Source organism: Macrobrachium rosenbergii, chromosome 48, assembly GCF_040412425.1.
Source record: "Macrobrachium rosenbergii isolate ZJJX-2024 chromosome 48, ASM4041242v1, whole genome shotgun sequence".
NCBI lineage: Eukaryota > Metazoa > Arthropoda > Malacostraca > Decapoda > Palaemonidae > Macrobrachium > Macrobrachium rosenbergii.
In genome coordinates, this window is record NC_089788.1 from 39327520 (window position 1) to 39346600 (window position 19081).

Sequence of the window (19081 nt, forward strand, 5' to 3'; positions counted from 1 at the left end):
AGACATGTTGACGATGTTTTCTTGTCACGACGGCACAACACCAATATTTGTAACCTTCGTCCGTATGTGCATTGGGTGCACTATTAATGATCCCCAGACATGCTTGCACATCATCTTCAATCTCCTCCCTCAGATAGCCAGGCAGTCCCTGGAACAGGGGGTACTGGCTTATTCAGGTGCCACATCAAGACATCTTTGACGGTATGCATGTTTGATAAGTGGTACTCACCTTGGACACCGGTTTTAATATGCTGGATCACCGGGGTGTCGTTTTTAATTTATTTCACACAATACGGTCCTAAGTAGGCGGATTCGAGTTTATGTTTCCTGGGTTGCAGCCTTTTCAGATCATATTTCTTTGATACTTTTCATTGGCTTGGCCATCAACAGAAGCGTCTGCCTTGTCTGAAACACTCTTCGGGTCAGGTTACAGAACATCACCCGGTATTGTTCGACACTATATAATGGTAAAGTTCTAGGGTCCATGATCACAGTATATGGCAAAGGAGGGTCCTGTCCATACACTAAAAAATACGAGATATCTCTTATGGAGCTGTTATACGCCATATTAAGTGCAAGTTCCGCCATTGGCAACATCTCTACCCACTGATTCGGACTGTCTGCTAATAAATATTTCAATATATTTGTTACTTCTCTATTATGGGATTCAACTGACCCATTGGCTGAAGGTTGGTAAGAGGTGATCGTGAAATGTTCTACATTCAGCATTTTTGTTAGGTCTTTTATTACTTCGTTAATAAACTCACATCCATTGTCACTGATTAACGCACAGGGACAGCCAAACTTCACTGTGACTGAACTCAAAACTCTGGCAACTGATAGCGCCAGTTTATCCACCGTCACATACGTGTGCATATACCGTGTGAACACATCCGCCATCACACACACATACCTGAATTGCCCGTCCCCTTTTGGGGGGAAGGGTCCTACCACATCAGTGTGTACTCTGGCAAATTTGATTGGCTCCACTGGCCACATTCGAGCCTTCAGAATAATATGTCTATGGTTTTTCGTGGTATTACAGATGTGGCACTGGGAGATGAATTTTACCGTGTCTTTTTTCATCCCTACCCAAAAAAAGGATTCTCATGCCCTCTTGAGGAACCTTTCTATACCTATATGCCCTGCATAGGGACTTACATCGACTTGCACTTCTTCTCTCTCTCTCCCTAACTCTTGAGTTACCAAGTTATTCCCACTTTCTGCACTTCTTCTCTCTCTCTCCCTAACTCTTGAGTTTCCAAGTTATTCCCGCTTTCTACATTGGGTGCCTCTGAGGCGTGCAACTGTTTCTTTCGTCGCTGTTCCTCTCTCTTTGCTGTTCGAGTTGTAACTCCCATTATGACACTCCTGGAGAGAGAGAGCATCAGCTACTTTATTTGTTTTTCCTGCTATATGTTCAAATCCCACGATATCAAACTCTCAACAGCCAATCAGTCCAACGAGCGTGGTGAGTGGTTAAATCCCCTTTCTTGAACAAATCTCTCAGTGGGCGATGATTGTGTATATTTTGACTTCATGCCCCAGCAAAAAGTAGTGATGTCCCTCCAGCATCCATAGACTTGCCAGTGCCTCTCTATCGAAGGTACTGTAACTCTTCTCTGCCCCTTTTAATGCTCGTGATGCAAAACAAATCAGTTTTTCATTCCCTGCATTGTCAACTTGAGAAATTACTCCCCCAGTAACTATACTGCTCGTGTTGGTGTTTACTAGAAGTGGTCAGTCAAATTTTGGATAAGCTAACAGTTCAGTACTAGTGAGTGAAATCTTTTAATTCTTGAAAAGCTATTTCTTCCTCTTGTCCCTAATGAAAGTCTGACTGTTTCCTCAATGCTCATTTACCTTAGGATTCTTAGCTAAGAATGAGTCCACTTCCAATCCCTGGCATTGTTCATTTATTATTAAAAGTTTGATATTCTAGTTCCAGAGGATGTAGAGAGAACTCTCTGCCCTGTTAGGGCATTGAAATACCATTTACTGAGAACAGAAAAGGTCTGTGGGCCTTCGAGCAACCTTTGGTGGTGCGCAGTAAAGAATCCCTCTCGCCCTCTTTCAAAAAATGCCTTGGCATTTTTTTATTAAGGATCTAATTCTAGAGGCTCACTCTCAAATTGAGGAGGATGCGTAGCCCGTAGTGAAAGTTAAAGCGCTTGAAGTGAGGGCAGTTGCCATGTTCCTGGCTTTTAGGCATAATTTGTCTATTACCTCTATTGTACAAACATTTTGGAAATGCAAATCGATGTTTGCAACTCATTATTTGCGTGACATTGAAACTATGAAAATTGCATTACCTTGGGTCCTATTTTGATTGTTGGTGTTGGGAGAAGGAGTGTAGGAAGTCTTCCTTCATCCTTCGTATTTTTTACGTCTTGATTCATGGTGTCGAGTTGTAGGGGAGCTGGGGGTACTTTGTATTTGGAGTGCTCACTAGCTTTTGTCTACAAATGGTTGGGTAATGGTGTACAGTACTTTAATGTTTGGCTATAGGCGATTGTGTTTTTTATTCTCTAGTTTTGTTTTTTGGTACTGTGCCCAGGGCAGGGGCAACTGTGTTATTCTTTGTGTGCAGTTGGAAACTCCTTTGCAACAAAGGAATCCTGCTAATTTAGCAGGTAACACCTGGCTACACCGCCACGCCACTATACGTTGAGATGAGCGCCATCCAGAGGCAGTACTTTCATTTTCATAGCAGCTCTCTCAACAGGTAAGGAACCAGCAAGCATTTTAGCTAATGCTAGTAATTCATTTCTTTTACATTAAAATTTTTAATGTATTAAGATGGATAATCCATGCATCCCACCTCCTACAAAGTGACATTTTTATAATGAAATAAAGTTTTTTTATATACTTACCTAGTAATTACATAATCAAAGCTCTCCCTCCTCCCCTCGCATGGTTAGGAAGGCATAAACACACTGAGATCATTTGCTAAGCTGGTTCCTCTCTTACCCCGAAAGTGGGCAGGGCCTCTCGCCAAAACAAAGTAGCCCTACCGCCAGTTTCAAAATTCTGGCTGCCAGTTAATAGAAACTAATAGCTATGTAATTACTTGGTAAGTATATATAAAACTATTTTATTATAAAAATGCCATTTTCATATTTCTTCAGTCTGCTAAGTAAAGGACTGCTAAGCAAAGGACTATAAGTTGAAAGGCCTCGCAGCACTCTGTTGTTTCTCTTTCCTTTGTGGATTTGGTCTTGATTTATATATTCATAGCGTTCCAAATTATTGTGATTCAGTTTTATACACACACAATATATGTATATATACAGGCAGACCCCGGTTAGCGGCGGGGTTCTGTTTCCGAGGGTGTGATGATAACCGAAAATCACCGCTAACCGGTCGGCAATTTAGCGCTTTTGGCAATTTTTTGGCAGAAAAGCGCCGATTTTCGGTTTTTCGGTTATCGGCGCCTCTGTTAGGTATGTATTGGCGCCAATAGCCAATTATCAGCGCCAATAAGCGAAATCGGCGATTTCGGCGCGCGAAAATTGCCGATTTTTCGTCGCTAGACAAGCCCCATAAAACCTGATCGCTGTTAACCGAGCCCCGTTAACCGGGGGACTGCCTGTATATATATATATATATATATATGTGTGTGTGTGTGTATTATATATATATATATATATATATATATATATATATATATATATATATATATATATATATATATATATATATATATATATATATATATATATATATATATATATATATATATATATATATATATATATATATATATATATATATATATATATATATATATATATATATATTTATTTTTTTTTTTTTACATATTTCCCGGGGCTTATGGTATTTTTACAGGCTGGCAATGGAAACTTTATTTAATTGGCCTTGGAGTTCTGACTTGCGTAAAGGGAAATCGTAAAAAAAATAAGAAAAAGAGGTGAATTTAGGAGCTGAAGGCTCTACTTTATAAGGAAATGTTACGTAAACACTTGTGATAAATTAAAGAATTATATTTACAAAAGAAAGCATTTGAAGGGAAAATGGATAAGTAAATTGATAAAGGGCTTGCAATGCCTGAAGATCCTTCTACTGGAGTCTTGACTAAGGGCAAGGCACAGTCCAAGATGAGTCCATGCGAATAGGTCCCTCTGCAAGAGAGATTTACACATTACATGCCAGTAAAGGAGGGTGCCAAAGAGTCGAGGAATGAATGACCACTTTACACTCGAACACAGGATATTGGAAATGGCACTGGATAAACTGGCACAGGGACAGAAGCAAAATACTGGCACTCCGAACTTTCTAAAGGGCAAACTGTCGTGACTGAAAAGTCTTTACTCGCACTTTATCTTATGGGAAGCGGGTCTCTGGCGAAGAAGGACGAGGGACGATCACACGGATGCCGGTGCCGTCTAGGATTACTGTCGCCTGGAGTCGGAGGGGGCGAATGAAGGGTCTCTCAGCAAAATGTATCACTCACCCGCGTGTATGGCTGTCCCCTACGACTGCTCCTGCATGTCTCCTGCTCACACGACTAACTGCCTCTGCTTACTGCCTTTTTAAGGCACGCGGCCAGGGGTCGGTGCCATGTGCAAACAAAGTGTCACTTGCCAGGTGGTTGGTGATCGGTTGCCTCTTCCCAGGTGGCCTGCAGATAGACAATTCAGGCAGCTTACTTTGCCTTTAGAAAGGTTGTTTTAAGCAGCTTAGTTGGGCTAAGCTGCTTAAGGGAGTGGCATTCAGTCTCCTCTCCTTGCCCCTTTTTATCTGTGTCATCTCAATATCTGTTCCAGGTAAAAAGAAGGACAGATCGAAATGTTGATAACTTTGCTCTGATTTCTAGGTCAAATACGATCGGCCATGCGGCGTTGAATTTATTCTCAATTAAACAAAGGGTAAATAAGGTCGGGGGGGAGGCGCACTGTGCAGCGACATCTTGTAAATTATAATAGCTCCCCACAGAAGATAACATATGAGCCTTCATTCGAGATTGTATGTTGACATTCAAGAAGTCGGCACAGCTGGTTTACTTTACTCTTCTCCCAACAAGAATATGGAAAACTTTTACTTTACTTAACCCCACATGAAAAATGGAAAGAAGCTTCACTTTATATATTTCCAACACATTAATATTAAACTACTTTAACATGGCCCATTAATTTCTTCAAATTTACTGTTTACGTTACTTTAAGATTACGAGGACAAGATAATTTTGAGGCAGGAGACAAAATTTAAGAATTAATTTACATATAAGTTCCTTAATTCTAAATAAACAAGGCATGCAGTTAGTATGCTCTGAAGAGGTGGTGTAAATGATAACACAGCTTTTATTTTTGTAAATGATAATTTTACGTGATATTGTAATGATGATACTAATTCGCTAACTCTACAGTTACCTGTCCTCACACTGGGGACTTGTTGTGGCTATTTATATTCATGTAGTTTAATTCGCTAACTTTAAACCACACTAATTTTATGCTATCTACCTCCATACTGGTACAGGCTATAAATAGATACTTACTAGTGTTATGATGGGGATAAGCAGACAAAAGACGCAGGCTGCCTGGGACAAAATAGAGTTCTTAGGGAAAAAAAAATAAAAAGGAAATGAACAGGATAGTTGCTAATGGAAAACGCGGACCGATATGAGAGGCGAACATGTTCCTTGATTTTACGAAGGTGGCATTAAAATCACGGTAGGGCAGGAGTTTATGACTCGTAATTCATTACAACAGAAAATAAATAAACAAATAAAAGAGTAAATGATGTTGGCAGAAGAGCCATGGGGTGCAATAGGAGTGAGGTACTTATTGTGTTATGCAGGAATTACCGTCCTTCGCCTATAGATTACGGCCCGGATCATCTCTCAGCCCCAGGGCTGGTGCGGGAACTCAAAGGGCGCCACTCTTCCAGGAAGAGCTGACACGCATGCCCTGTGCCAAGGTAGGGGCGCAAGGGCATGCCACTTCCCACTTTGTTATTCTCAATGATTTATGCATTTTGAGGGGAATGGTATCCCATATTTAATTGCCTCTGGTGGTGATAATTTAAGAAAAGATTAATAGAGAAAGATAAGGGATAGAAGTTCCAGAGGAACGGAAGAAGATAGTGGAGGGTCTTGAGATCCTCTTCTGGATTAGAGGTGCCAAGACCTTTCAAGATGAGATGGTGGCACAGGTGCCAGGGGAGCCGAGAGCTCTTTTGAACTACCCAGAAATTCCTACCCATGGTAATCTGGGCTACTTAACCTCTTCTACTTGGACAGTCGCCTGGCCGGGGAAGCAGAGGCTCAAAGACCAGAGGTGTATGGAGTGCCACCTGGGCCAGCTGCGCGAACTGACGCGAGGAGTTTTCTTAGCGCTTGTTCTACCTTTTAATCCGTCGTGCATTTTGGAGTTCATCGCCATGTGAGAGATGGCAGAACTTGACTGCGATTGTGTCTGCGACGACCGAGGCAGAGGCGGTCGGGGCGCGGGAAAGGCCTACAGGTATCACGACCAACTCAGGCACGGGAAAGGCGCAGGCCGACCTTAAGGTGAATCCAAGGCGGGTCGAGAGGAACCGTCTCTCTTACTGACGCTGGTAGCGGTGCCAGGCCGGGAGAAGAGAGGGGGGTCCTGAGTTGAATCCCTTGAATGGAGATTGGGGTTGTGCTCTGGTGCCGGGCACCAAGGCAAAGTCAGGCACTATCAGGAGGTTTCTTGTGCTCATCGCCAGGATGGACGTGTGGAGTTGGCACTGCTCAGTGCATGCAAGTGGCACTGGCAGGAATTCTGGCATCTCCGGGAGGGAGATCTGATTGGGGCCCTGGCACTGGCACTGAGGCGAAGGCACTGGAATTGATCGGAATCATTGAAGGGGCCATCACACATCGTATCAGGTGGCATTCGGTAGGGACTGCACGCCCTCATGGTACCCAGGAGGCGCCAGTCTTGACTGAGGGAGAAGCGGGGGAGGATTACTCGCGTTCAAGGAATGAGTTGGGGAATGTGGACCCCTAGATTGTCATGATTTCTGTGGGGACTGAAAGTCCTGTTCCAGGATGACATAGCCACTTGGGAGATGGCTTATCGCAAGGTTGCAAATTTTTTGATTGATGAGGTCTCCAGACTCAGTTGAACTGTAGGGAGTATCATTTTAAATTGATTTACTCCCTCGATCGTGACGAGTTTTCATCTATTGACGATAGCTCCATAGGAAACGCTGTCCCTTTGTATGAGGAAGATTTGCGCACCCGAGTCATCGAACGCCTTGACTCGGCGCGTGGGGTAGCTGCCTCTGGGAGGGGCCACATATAGCCTTCATGGAGGGCCCAATGCCTGGAATTTGCAGGGACAGCCAAGGCGACGGCGGGAGGCTTTGATTTGTTATTGTTAGGCATTTACTTCATGAGGAGAATGGCCATAAACCTGCACGCCTGCAAAAGGTTTGGCTAAAGTCTTTCCGCAGTTGCCCTGTGGAGGGCGGCACGCAGTTATTGGGTGGTTGTCCGGGGAGAGCGGGCGCTGCTTGTTTCGCACTGCTCAGAGTGAATGCCCCCGTCTTTCTTCCAAATAATGGCAAGTTAGGGCTTGGCCCGAATTCTATCTTGGGAATTTGATCCTCCGAGGAGGGGTGGGGGATTTATCTTCCGCCCCATGGATCCTTCTTGGGAGGGTGGTGAGTCTCCACATTCAGCATCCAGCAACACTGTGAGTATTGGTTACTTTTCCACTACATGAGTGGCGAGGGCAGGAGGGCGAGCACAGGAAATTGCTAAAATTTAAATCTCGAGCACTTTGGCGGCGCTTAGTGGCTCCTTCGGACTCGGGAGTTTATCATTAACGCTCATTAGAATGGTACGCCCAGTTGACCAAGCCTGGCTGCTTCTCTTGGCTGCTCTTCCAACGCCTCTCCACCGCTTGGGGTAATCTCGCATACCTTCAGAATTGCTTGGCATAATGGCTTCCCAGGGTTCCCATTCTCAGCCGAAGGCGTGGTAGGCAACAAGTGCCTCTCCCAGGAATTTAGTTAGAACAAGGAGAGTTCCGCTGGGGGAGAGGTTGCAGCACTCCAGACCTGCTGGGCCCTTCTGCCATACTTCAGGTTCGACCTGTCCATTTTGGCATGAACGAGTGAGCTTGGCTGAGGGCACTCATTCCCGCTGCAGGAGGGGGAGTGGCGTTCTGTTGTTCTAACATCTGGAGCTCATGGGCACGCTGTCGCTCCCTCTCTTGCCATTCTTTCTCTCGGTCTGTTCTTTCTCTCGTTCTTCCCATTCTCTCTCCTCCCATTTTTCTTGGGTGATTCGTTCTTTCTCTCTCTCTTGACGTCCTAACTCCTCTCTTCTCTCTTGGGCAATTCTTTCTCTCTCTCTCCCTTCCTGTTCCTTCTCCCTCTCTGCCTCTTGGGTGATTCTTTCCTTCTCTCTCTCCGCCTCTGGCATCGCCCACTCGCTCTGAACCTAGCCCTCAGAGCTTGGGTTCCTGGGATAGTGTCCCATGTCCTTCCAGCGGACATGTAAATTTGAAGTCCTCATTTTATTGGGCTCTGGTAGTAGCCATCTTGAAATAATGGTTATATGGACTGGACCCTCTAGCGAATCAAATATGCCTGAAAAGACTCAGTTGCAGGAATCTGAAACACTCAGTTGTTCCGACTGAAGGAGTATGGATCGGTCTTGAATAAGACAATTGATCAGCAAGTCTGAGGAGACTTCGTATAAAATTTAATATGTCTGAGTAAGACGGGTTGTTCGGGGAAGTAACTAATTTTAACATATGCCTGAAGATGTAACTGATTTTATGTCACGCCGATTTCGGCCAGCTTCTTAACGGAAATCAACGCTTTGTTCTAACGAACTGGAATGATCAGTCCCGTAAGGGCTTAGACGCAGGTGAAATACACTAATATAATGTCCTTCAAAAGGACTTGATTTTAGTTTCCTGTAGGAATTAGAAATTCTCATTTGCGATTTAGAAATTTAGTGGTACCCTTAAGACTCTGAATTTGGTTTTCCGGTAGGGAGTTAGAAATTCTCACCTCTTGCGACGTAGAATTTTTTTAGAGCCCTTAGACTTGGAATTTGGTTTTCCTGTAGAATTAGAAATTCGCTTCAAGTATTATTAGAATTTTTAGAGTCTCTTTAAGACTCAATTTGGTTGAGAAATTCTCGCTCCTGCGATGGAGAATTTTATTTGGTTGTCTGTAGGACTTGGAAAATACGATTTGTCCTTAGACTTAGAAATTGCTAACGTGGATAAAACCCCAAAAATTTTGGTTGAGAGAAAAGTAGGGCACACACGCGGGCAGGGCGGGGCGGGGGAGGAAGGTCGATTGACACTCACCGGGTTATCTTTTTAGATTCTGTGAATGGACCTGCTTCATTTATAGTGTCTGGGACTCCGGGGAATTTCCCGGGATGAGAGGAGGTACAGCAAAGATGACCTAGTAATTTTCCCTAGAAGTGGAGTTCAAAATTTCGCTTTCCTAACACCTAATTCGAGTTTTTAGCTAAACTGAGAGAGAGCAATGCCAGCTGATTTCATCTTGTCCCACGTGGGAATTTATTCGCGCCTAAATAATTCGCTAATCCGAAATGCAAAGTAAAATTTAACACAGAGGAATTTCTTTCGTACTATTCCTTGAAGCAAAAAATATGGCAAAGATTTTAACACAGAGGAATTTCGCACTATTCCTCGAAGCAAAAAAAATATGGCAAAGATTTTAGCACAGAGGAATTTCGCACTATTCCTGGAAGCAAAGAATGGTTAGCACTGGTTATTTCCTAACTACCTATCCTGAAAGGTGTGCATTAATGAATCTAATACGGCAGTTCTCTTCTCCCAGTGAATACATGCGTCCCTATTCCTTATTCCTAGGAACAGCTTCCATTGTAAAAAGTTTGCTAAGATAAACACATTACTTACGTGAAAACCTCTTGGTCTGTGCTCTTGGTAACAGGTTCGAATTTGCCTCAGACTCCAGCTTAGCTTTGCTAATTGCTGATTTGGCGAAGGTGGAAATGCAATGAAGCAACGATAGAGGGGAAAATGCAACTGCTAAACGAGATCCAGGCCAGGTCGCCATTTTTACGTATTTCCCGGGTTTATGGTATTTTAAGGCAAGTCAAGAACGGAAACTTTATTTAATTGGCCTGGAGTTCTGGACTGTGTAAAGAAATCGTAAAAAATTAGAAAGGGGTGAATTTAGGGAGCTGAAGGCTCACTTCATAAGGAAATGTTACGTAAACACTGATAACGAAGAAATTATATTACGCAAAACAGAGCATTTGAAGGAAAATGGATAAGCAAATTGATAAAGGGCTTCAATGCCTGAATATCCTTCACTGGAGTCTTGACTAGGCAAGGCACAATCCAAGATGAGTCCACTGCTATCAGGTCCCTCTGGGCGAGAGAGATTTACATTACACGCCAGTAAAGGAACAGTATAACACCGAATATGACTCTAGTTTGCACTGGAGGGTGCCAAAGACTGAGGAATGAATGGACCACTTTACACTCAACACAGGACATTGGAAATTACACTGGATAAATCCAGCCAAGGACAAGCAACACTGGCACTCCGAACTTTCTAAAGGGCAAACTGTCGTGACTGAAAAGTCTTTACTCGCACTTTACCTTATGGGAAGCGGGTCTCTGGCGAAGAAGGACGAGGGACAATCACACGGATGCCGGTGCCATCTAGGATTACTGTCGCCTGGAGTCGGAGGGGGCGAATGAAGGGTCTCTCAGCAAAATGTATCACTTCCCCGCATGTATGGCTGTCCCCTACGACTGCTCCTGCATGTCTCCTGCTCACACGACTGACTGCCTCTGCTTACTGCTTACTGCCCTTTTATGGCACGCGGCCAGGGGTCGGTGCCATGTGCAAACGAGCAGTCACTCTGCCAGGTGGCGATCGGTTGTCTTCTTCCCAGGTGGCCTGCAGATAGACAATTCAGGCAGCTAGCATTTGCCTTTAGAAGGCGTTTTAAGCAGCTTAGTTGGGCTAAGCTGCTTAAGAGAGTGGCATTCAGTCTCCTCTCCTTGCCCCCTTTATCCTGTGTCACCCCAATATCTGTTCCAGGTAAAAAAGGACAGATTGAAAATGTTAACTTTGCTCTGATTTTTGTAGGTCAATAATGATCGCCATATACAACTTTATTCTCAATAAACAAATATAAAAAGGTGGGGAGGGCACAAAGAAAGACTTGTAAATTATAATATATATATATATATATATATATATATATATATATATATATATATATATATATATATATATATATATATATATATATATATATATATATATATATATATATATATATATATATATATATATATATATATATATACCTCAGTTATCCTTATTAATAGAGCCAAGGGCTCATTGGATAATGTCTAAATCTGGATGAGGGTGAGTAAAAAAATCAAGGGTGTGCAAGGGCAACTCCCTACCTTTCCTAACTTAACATTGTCAGTACTGCATAGTGGTAAACTCATAATATTCTTATAAACAACAACCATCACACTTCAAACTGAAAACTTTTTGCAAAAAGCACTCATCAACCTTATTTTCCCATATTTGTAACAAAGTAAACTTCATAAATACACTTAAAAACAAAAATAAAAAAGCAACCCCTTTCTTTTTCTCTTATGCAACATGTAGTTCAGTAGGCTACAAGACTTTCATTTGCCGCTGTAAACACTAAATATGCTTATAAACAACAACCACCACACTTTAAACTGAAAACTTTATACAAAGAGTAGATTATCTACCTAATTTTCATATATATGTAACAAAATAAACTCCATAAATTACTCTTAAAAACAAAAAAGCAACCCCCCCATCTTTTTCTTGCATTTATGGTAAAATATGTTTTGTTCATGCGACTTACCTGTCAGATATATATATAGCTGTATTCTCCGAAGTCCGACAGAATTCCAAAACTGCACACGTGAGGGGCCAGGTGGCTACTCATTCCCGCCGCTGGTGGTATCAGGAACCATTCCCATTTTCTATTCAGATTTTCTGTCGCCGTACTGTCAACAACTGTTTTCTGCACTCCGTCTTGGATTTCGAAACTCGTTATTTTTCCACTTAAGTATTCTATTTGACTTTTGGTTTTTGTCTTTGATTGTGATTATATACGCTTTTGTGGAATTTGCTTTTGATTGCTCTGATGATGTCTGATCTAGTTGCTTCTGTATGTTGTGTGAATGAGTTTAAGGTGAGGCTACCGAAAGTTTCGCTAGATCCTCACTTTATATGCATGAGGTTTGCTTGATAAATGTTCGCTTACTTTGCCTCCCACCCTGCTAATTTATTAGTTCAGGATTTCACTCGCGACTAATAGTGCTCCTTTTTGCATCTGGAAGATGGCTAACAAAATATTATCTATTATGGAGGTGCGATTGAGCGAGTCAAGCCGGCAATAAAGAAGAAACAATAGTAACGCTTGTCAATCAAAGTGCACGCCAGGAAAACAGACTCGTAAGGCGGACGCTGAAGAGATATGTCTAATAAAGTTATCAGAATTCATGTTGTTACAACAAAATCAAACACTTATGGAGTTATTAAAGGAAATGTAAGGTTTGTTTTTGGAGATAGTCTCCCGAGAGCAGCGGGACTAGAGTGACGTCACGTAGGCAATGGCTGCCTCCTAGTAAAAAGTAAACAAACGCTTTCGTGAGTTCAAAGTAGCACGGTAAACGCAGAAGATGCCATAATTTACTCAGGTCGGTATCAAACATTAGTTTTAGTCAGGGTGAGGAGATAACCTACCATAATTTTAGTTAAAACGACGAGAATAGGTTTTATCTCGCTGAGCCTGATTTATATCTACCGGCCTAACGTAGGCGAGCCAAATTCTAGTACTCGTAGGCTAAGCGGGAGTTGAGACTTCCCAAGTAGGTAGCCTATTTCACAATATATTGACTGGGGGGCCTTTCTGTCAAGCATGCTTCATTTCTCAGTCGGAGCCACCGCTTGCTGATCGCCATCGCGGACGCCTGCTGCAGCGCGGACGCTCCGGCAGCAGCTAATCCTGGACGCTTTCTGTAGCTGCTCGCCAGACGCCTCGCTGCCGGTGGTAGGACGCCGGTTGGACCGCTATCGCGACGCCCGCAAGCAGCTATCCTGACGCCTGTAGCTGCTCGCCAGACGCTTCCTCTTGCTGCCGCGGTGACGCCGGCTGGACCGGCTATCACCGCGGACGCTTGGCGTAAGCAGCTATCCTGACGCCGTAGCTGCCGTCAGACGCTCGCCAAGCCGCAGGACGCCGGTTGACCGGCCAGCGTGAGGGCAAAGAAGGTGCTATCTCCGGACTCTCTTCAGTTGCTCATCAGGACGCTCCTCTCGCTAAGCATGGTGACGCCGCTGGACTGGCCATCGTGACGCTTCCGTTAGCAGCTATCCTGACGCTTCGTAGCTGCTCGCCAGGACGCCTCGCCAGTCGCAGACGCGCCGGATGACTCGAGACTTTGGTTGTGCCGGCGACGCTTCAGAGCAATCAAAGATCGCGGAAGCGTGATCCCATTCATGTTGGACCGCGAAGGCCTTCTCAAGCTTCCATTGAAGAGGAGAAGTCTCTTGTGAGTTGGAGTTCGTAAACCTGAGCAGCCTCCCCTTCCTCGCCCACGGGACTACCAGGTGTTAGCTGGCTTTCTTTAAGGACTTGTTTACACAAGTTTCAGTCCCCGCCCTTCTCTCTCCTTCCTTCGTAGTTTGTCATTCTAGACGAGAGAGCTGGTTTGTCAAGATGACTTCGCTCTCTGGCGCACGTAGCATAGCCTTCAAGAAGGTTAACACCTGGATGGGAGGGTGCGAAGACCCAAGGCAAGACTTCTTTTGCCCTGCCCTCCGCCCAAGCTGAGCGCGGCGCAGGTATGTGGTAAGAGACCGGGGAGGACGCCGGCTCAAGAGTTCTACGCCTCAGGGAGACTTCTTCTCGCTAGCTTGGTCGACGCGCCTAGAAGGTCCTCCCACGGCTGCCAAAGTGTCCTGACTATGTCGTGAGACGGATCACCATTTGAAAGGACCGTTTCGGAACCATGGAGGTCTTCACTTCTGGACTGGTGTTTGGGGCTCTAGACGCCAGGGATTAGGAGTCCCGACTGACTGCCTGGGGAGCTGTCCAGCGTGTTGCTGAACTGCATGGACAAGGCAGTCAGGATGGTTCGTGAGGAACTGGCTTCCCAAATTTCTGTATCGGGCTCCTCTTGAAGAGGCCTTGTACTGTAACTTACAGCCCATGGCCCTACCAGCCAACGGCCATAACACGTTGAGCACCGCCTCGCGGCGATCAGCGGTTAAGCAACATTGGGTCTGGTCAGTAATTTGATGGTGACCGCCTGGGAACACCAGATGCCTTACGCCATCCTTTGCAAAGTCAGTTTCTCCGGCCGCAGAGGGCTTTGCTGTTCTCCCCGCTGAGCCATCTCTAATCCCCCAGTCCTTGTTCGCGATCTCCAGGCTTGAAGGAGACACACCAAGACCTTTGGCCCACTCGCCAAGACGCCTCGCAGTCCCTTTGACGCCGTTTGTCGTCAGACCCTCCAGGAAGCAGAAGCCCTTTCGTGAGTGGTTTTCCGAGATCTTCTCCCCGAGGTAGAGGTCTTTTTCTAGGAGGCGAGCCCCGCCAAAACCTTTGGGGCAGGAAGTACTGTGCGCCTCCAGACACCTGTAGGAGCCAGGCTTTCTGCAGAGCCTGAGAGCAAGAGGCAGACACCTGTCCCTTGAAGTTATCGAGAGTATAAATAAGATCCCTTTCTTGACTCACTGTGCATCGTGCCGCCCAGGGATCTGTTGTCCCTATTCCATCAAGAGAAGCACTGATCCTTTTCGAAGCATAGAGCAAATGCTCGAAAGAGTTGTGGAGCAGTCCTGGAGCTGGACTCTAGGATTCTACAAACCTGACTGTCTTGGGGTTCAAGCAGTCGGGAGGATTGAGACCAGCCTCAGATGTCGCAGACTGAACCGCTTCATGAAGGAGAAGTTCACGCATGGAGATGTCCCAGTCTGTTTGGGAGCATTAAGACCAGGAGATTCATGGTTGCTCTGGACTTAGAGGACGCTTACTATGCTCCCATACATCCTCAGTCGAGGAAGCATATGAGGTTTGTACTAGGGACGAGAGTGTTTCAATGCAGAGCTCTTTGCTTCGGCTAAGTACAGCTCCCATGATCTTCACGATTATCATGAGAAACACATGGTATTCTGTATTCGCTTATCTGGCCGACAATTATCTGAGCTCTGCCACAGTCAAGGTGTCTGGAGGACCTGAATGCTGACTCAGAGTTGACAAAGTCCTGTGGACTTCTAGTGAACGAGAAAAGTCCTATCTGATCCCGACGAGTCCATCGCTCATCTGCTGGGGATTCAGATGGATTCAGTGGCTTTTCAAGCTTTTCCATCCCAGGAACGTCAGTAGCAATGCTTAGAAAAAGTCTCATCCTTCCTAGGGAAGGAAATATGCTCGGTGAGGGAATGGATGAGTTTGCTGGGGACCATTTCCTCTCTGGAGAAGTTTGTTTCCCTGGGAAGACTTCATCTCAGGCCGCTCCAGTTTTTCCTGGCGGAAAACTGAATAGACAAGGAGAATCTAGAGGAGACCCTGAAGATCTCTCCCGTTTTCAAGATTCACCTGAGGTAGTGGCTCGACCCCTCGAGGTTGGCAGAAGGGGTTTCTCTACGCCAGAGCCCCGACCTGGTGTTGCTTTCTCTACGCCCCAGGGGAGGATGGGGAGCAACACTAGAGGGAGAAAGTGTCAGGCATCTGGAGAGGCGTAACAGGTGTCCTGCACATCAATCTCAAGGAATTAGGGGCAATCCTGCTGGCCCTTCAATCCTTCAAGAGCCAAGTGTCAGGCCGAGTCGTACAAGTAAATTCAGACAACTCCACAGCCCTGGCATACCTCAAGAAACAGGGAGGAACTCGTTCCCGGTCCCTGTTCGCCCTGGCGAAGGAAATCCTGCTTTGGGCCCATGCGCTGGGATCAATGGTATCCTGCGAGGTTCGCTGCAGGAGTGGAGAATATCCCACAAGGACCTTCTCGGTCACCCACAGCGCCAGCTTCACCGACTGAGTGGACCCTTCACGAGGAAGTATGTCAGGAGCTGTGGAGGTTAAGGTGGGACGCCCCTGGTATCTGCTCAGGCAGCCCCATTTCAAAGGTACCTCAAATCTCCCCGCTCTGAGAGTTCTAACTGCATTCAGACTATCAGCCGACAACAAGGATCTTCATGATCTCTGAGATCCTTTGAGACTGTCAAGGTACTCATTCCAGGACGCCCTGAACCTGGGTGTCGCCCTAAATTTTTTATGTCAAATACCTCAGCCCTTCTTCAAGGCCTCAAGAATGTGACAAGAAGGTTATTTTCCTAACTGCCTTGGCCACGCTAAGAGAGCTAGTGAACTTCAGGCTATCATAATCATGTAGGTTTTAGAGGCCATAATGCAGCCTCTAAGCCCTATGTTCCCTGGTTAAAACGAACCCGTCACCCCTTACCCAGGACCTTCGACAAGGGTATGACGGAAATTCTCTGGACAAGGACCAGAAAGAGCCGCGTGTCCTGTCAGGGTTCTCAAATTTTATTTGCAGAAGACCTGTGAAAGTCGAGGCCCTTCTCGGACAGCTCAGGTGCTCTGTCTAGAGGCCGGATTTGCCTCTTTCTAAGTATGCACTGGCGTTCTTTTTTAGAAGCACCATTTTAGACGCACTTTCCGACGTTCAAGACAGTGACTTGAGTCTTTTGAAGTTAAGGCTCACGGTTAGAGCCATTGCAATCCTCGGTGGCTTACAGAAGAACATGTCCTTAGCGATCTTCTGGCTACCACCTTCTGGCGGGTTATCCGGTGTTCGCCTACATTACTTCATGGACGTGGAATATTCACATATGAAGACTGCTATTCGCTAGACCATATCGTTCGCACTCCAGATCGGCCCATAACACTTCTCTAGGCCTGGACTTCTGTCGGACTCCCAGACCAGGGAGAGGCAAGCTCAGAGCCAACAGGAGGGTTACAGGTACCTCACCATCTGGCTGCCCTTCGCAGGACCTGTTGTCGCCTCTGCAGACACAGTGTTATGGCAGGAGCGATACTCATCCTATCCTTTAGAGGTTAGGCATATTTTAATCTTGATTTTGTTTTTTTACGCCAGATCGGTCCCATAACGCTCTAGGCCTGGACCCTGTCGGACTCCCAGGCTCAGGGAGTAGGCATGCTCGAAAGTCAAGAAGAGGGTTACGGGGCTTCCCCGACCTGGCGCCCTTCCGGGCAGGACCTGTTGGACGCCTAGGTCAGGTGGTTGGTCGCTGCCCTTTTGCCCTCACAGTATGGCCTTATGATCTAGTCCCATTGTGGTCACGCCGTGGACAGATCATCTAGAACTCACCAATGATATCACTACCTGCTGAGACTCTAGTAAAGCAGAAGCAGGCTTGGGTATTGGTAATCATGAAGTCAGCTATGCTAACATAGGCCTGACTCTGTCGGACTCCCAGACCAGGAGAGGTATCGAAGCTGTAAGTTGGTTACGGGGCTTCCACCTGATCTGGGCGTCTTCCGCAGGTCCTGTTGATGCTCTCGGTCAGGTGTTATCGTTGCTCCTTTTGCTCGCCACAGTATGGTCTTCATGATCTAGTCCTACTGTGGTCACGCCCGTAGACAGATCATCTAGAACTCACCAGCCATATAGGTCACTACCTTGCTGGACTGTAGTAAAGCAGAAGCAGGCTTGGGTGACAGTAATCACGGTTGTTATGCTAACAAGTATGAACCAAGGCCAATCACTACACATTTGTTTCCCAAATCCTATTCTGTCTCTTCCCACCTCCAATATGGGATTCAGTTATATATATCTGACAGGTAGTCGTGATGAACAAAATGATATTTTAATGATAAAATAAAGTTTGTTCATGACTTCACCTGGCAGATATTAATCATAGTGCCCACCCTCCTCCCCTCAGGAGACAGTGGCACTAGAAAATCTGAATAGAAAATGGGAATGGTTCCTGATACCCGCCTCCCAGCGGCGGGAATGGGTACTAACCACCTGGCCCCACTGCGTGTGCCGCGAGTTTTTGGAATTCTGTCGGACTTCGGAGAATACAGCTATGATTATATATATCTGCCAGGTAAGTATGAACAAACTTTATTTTATCATTAAAATATCATTTCTGTATAAGTAACTTACCCAGTAATTACATAGCTATTAGTTTCTTTTAGCCGGCAGCTTGAAATTTTGAAATTGCGGGTTACGCTAATTTGTTTTGGTTATGGCGACGTGCCCCGCCCACTTGCAGGTGTAAGAGAAGGTACAGTATAGCAAAGAGCTTCAATTTGTTTCTACCGCCTGTGGTTGAAGGAGTGTGATTGGCAGCAGCTTGAATTTTGAAATTTATGCTTTGCTGGTGGTTTGCTCTATCTTCAATTCATGAAGTATTTATTTTTGTAGCCTTTCGGCATAATTAAGGTTAGTGTTAGACGAGTTTTGACCATTGGTTTACGAATCTTTGCCCCAGCAGTTCTAGTATTAGGTATTGTAGCAAAGGCTGCAATACTAGACTGACTAAAGAATCTTACTACTCTCACACTGTTTGTGTTCAATGTAGGGGACAAACATGTTCAGTGGATTTACGTTGTGAGGAATGTAGTGACTGGGATTTAAAGAAGTGGAAGACTTTAGATTCACATCTCAAGAAACTAGCTAGAGATAGGAAGAGGAAAACTATTGCTAGGGATTCTAGTAAAGCTTTAGCTAGTTAGGATTCATCCACTAAGTCGGATGCAATTGCACCTGTAATATCTAGTCCCATTCTATCTCCTCTACCTGTGCAACCCTCTCCTTTACCTGGCTCTCATGTTTCTGACCCCAACACCATCGCCAGTCTGGAGTCGAAAATCAACACTCGCTTCGAGTTGATTGTGCAATCGATCGCTAAATTAGCGTCATTGGTGAAATTGCTAATGGATAAAAGTGAGTTAGAGCGCCCAGTGGCGCCCAGTGCAAGTGCAGTAGAAGTGGAGGAGGTGGCTGTTCGGCCCGCCGATTCTCCTAGGCCAAGGTCCCTGACATACTCACCAGCACCTGGGAGGAGT

At 45.4% G+C, this 19081-nt stretch overlaps 1 protein-coding gene across 4 annotated transcripts in view; it reads left to right on the forward strand.

Moving 5' to 3' along the window:
• The window catches only part of mys (myospheroid), a 233752-nt gene that overhangs the window by 29175 nt on the left and 185496 nt on the right, over positions 1-19081 (forward strand). The window lies entirely within an intron of this gene.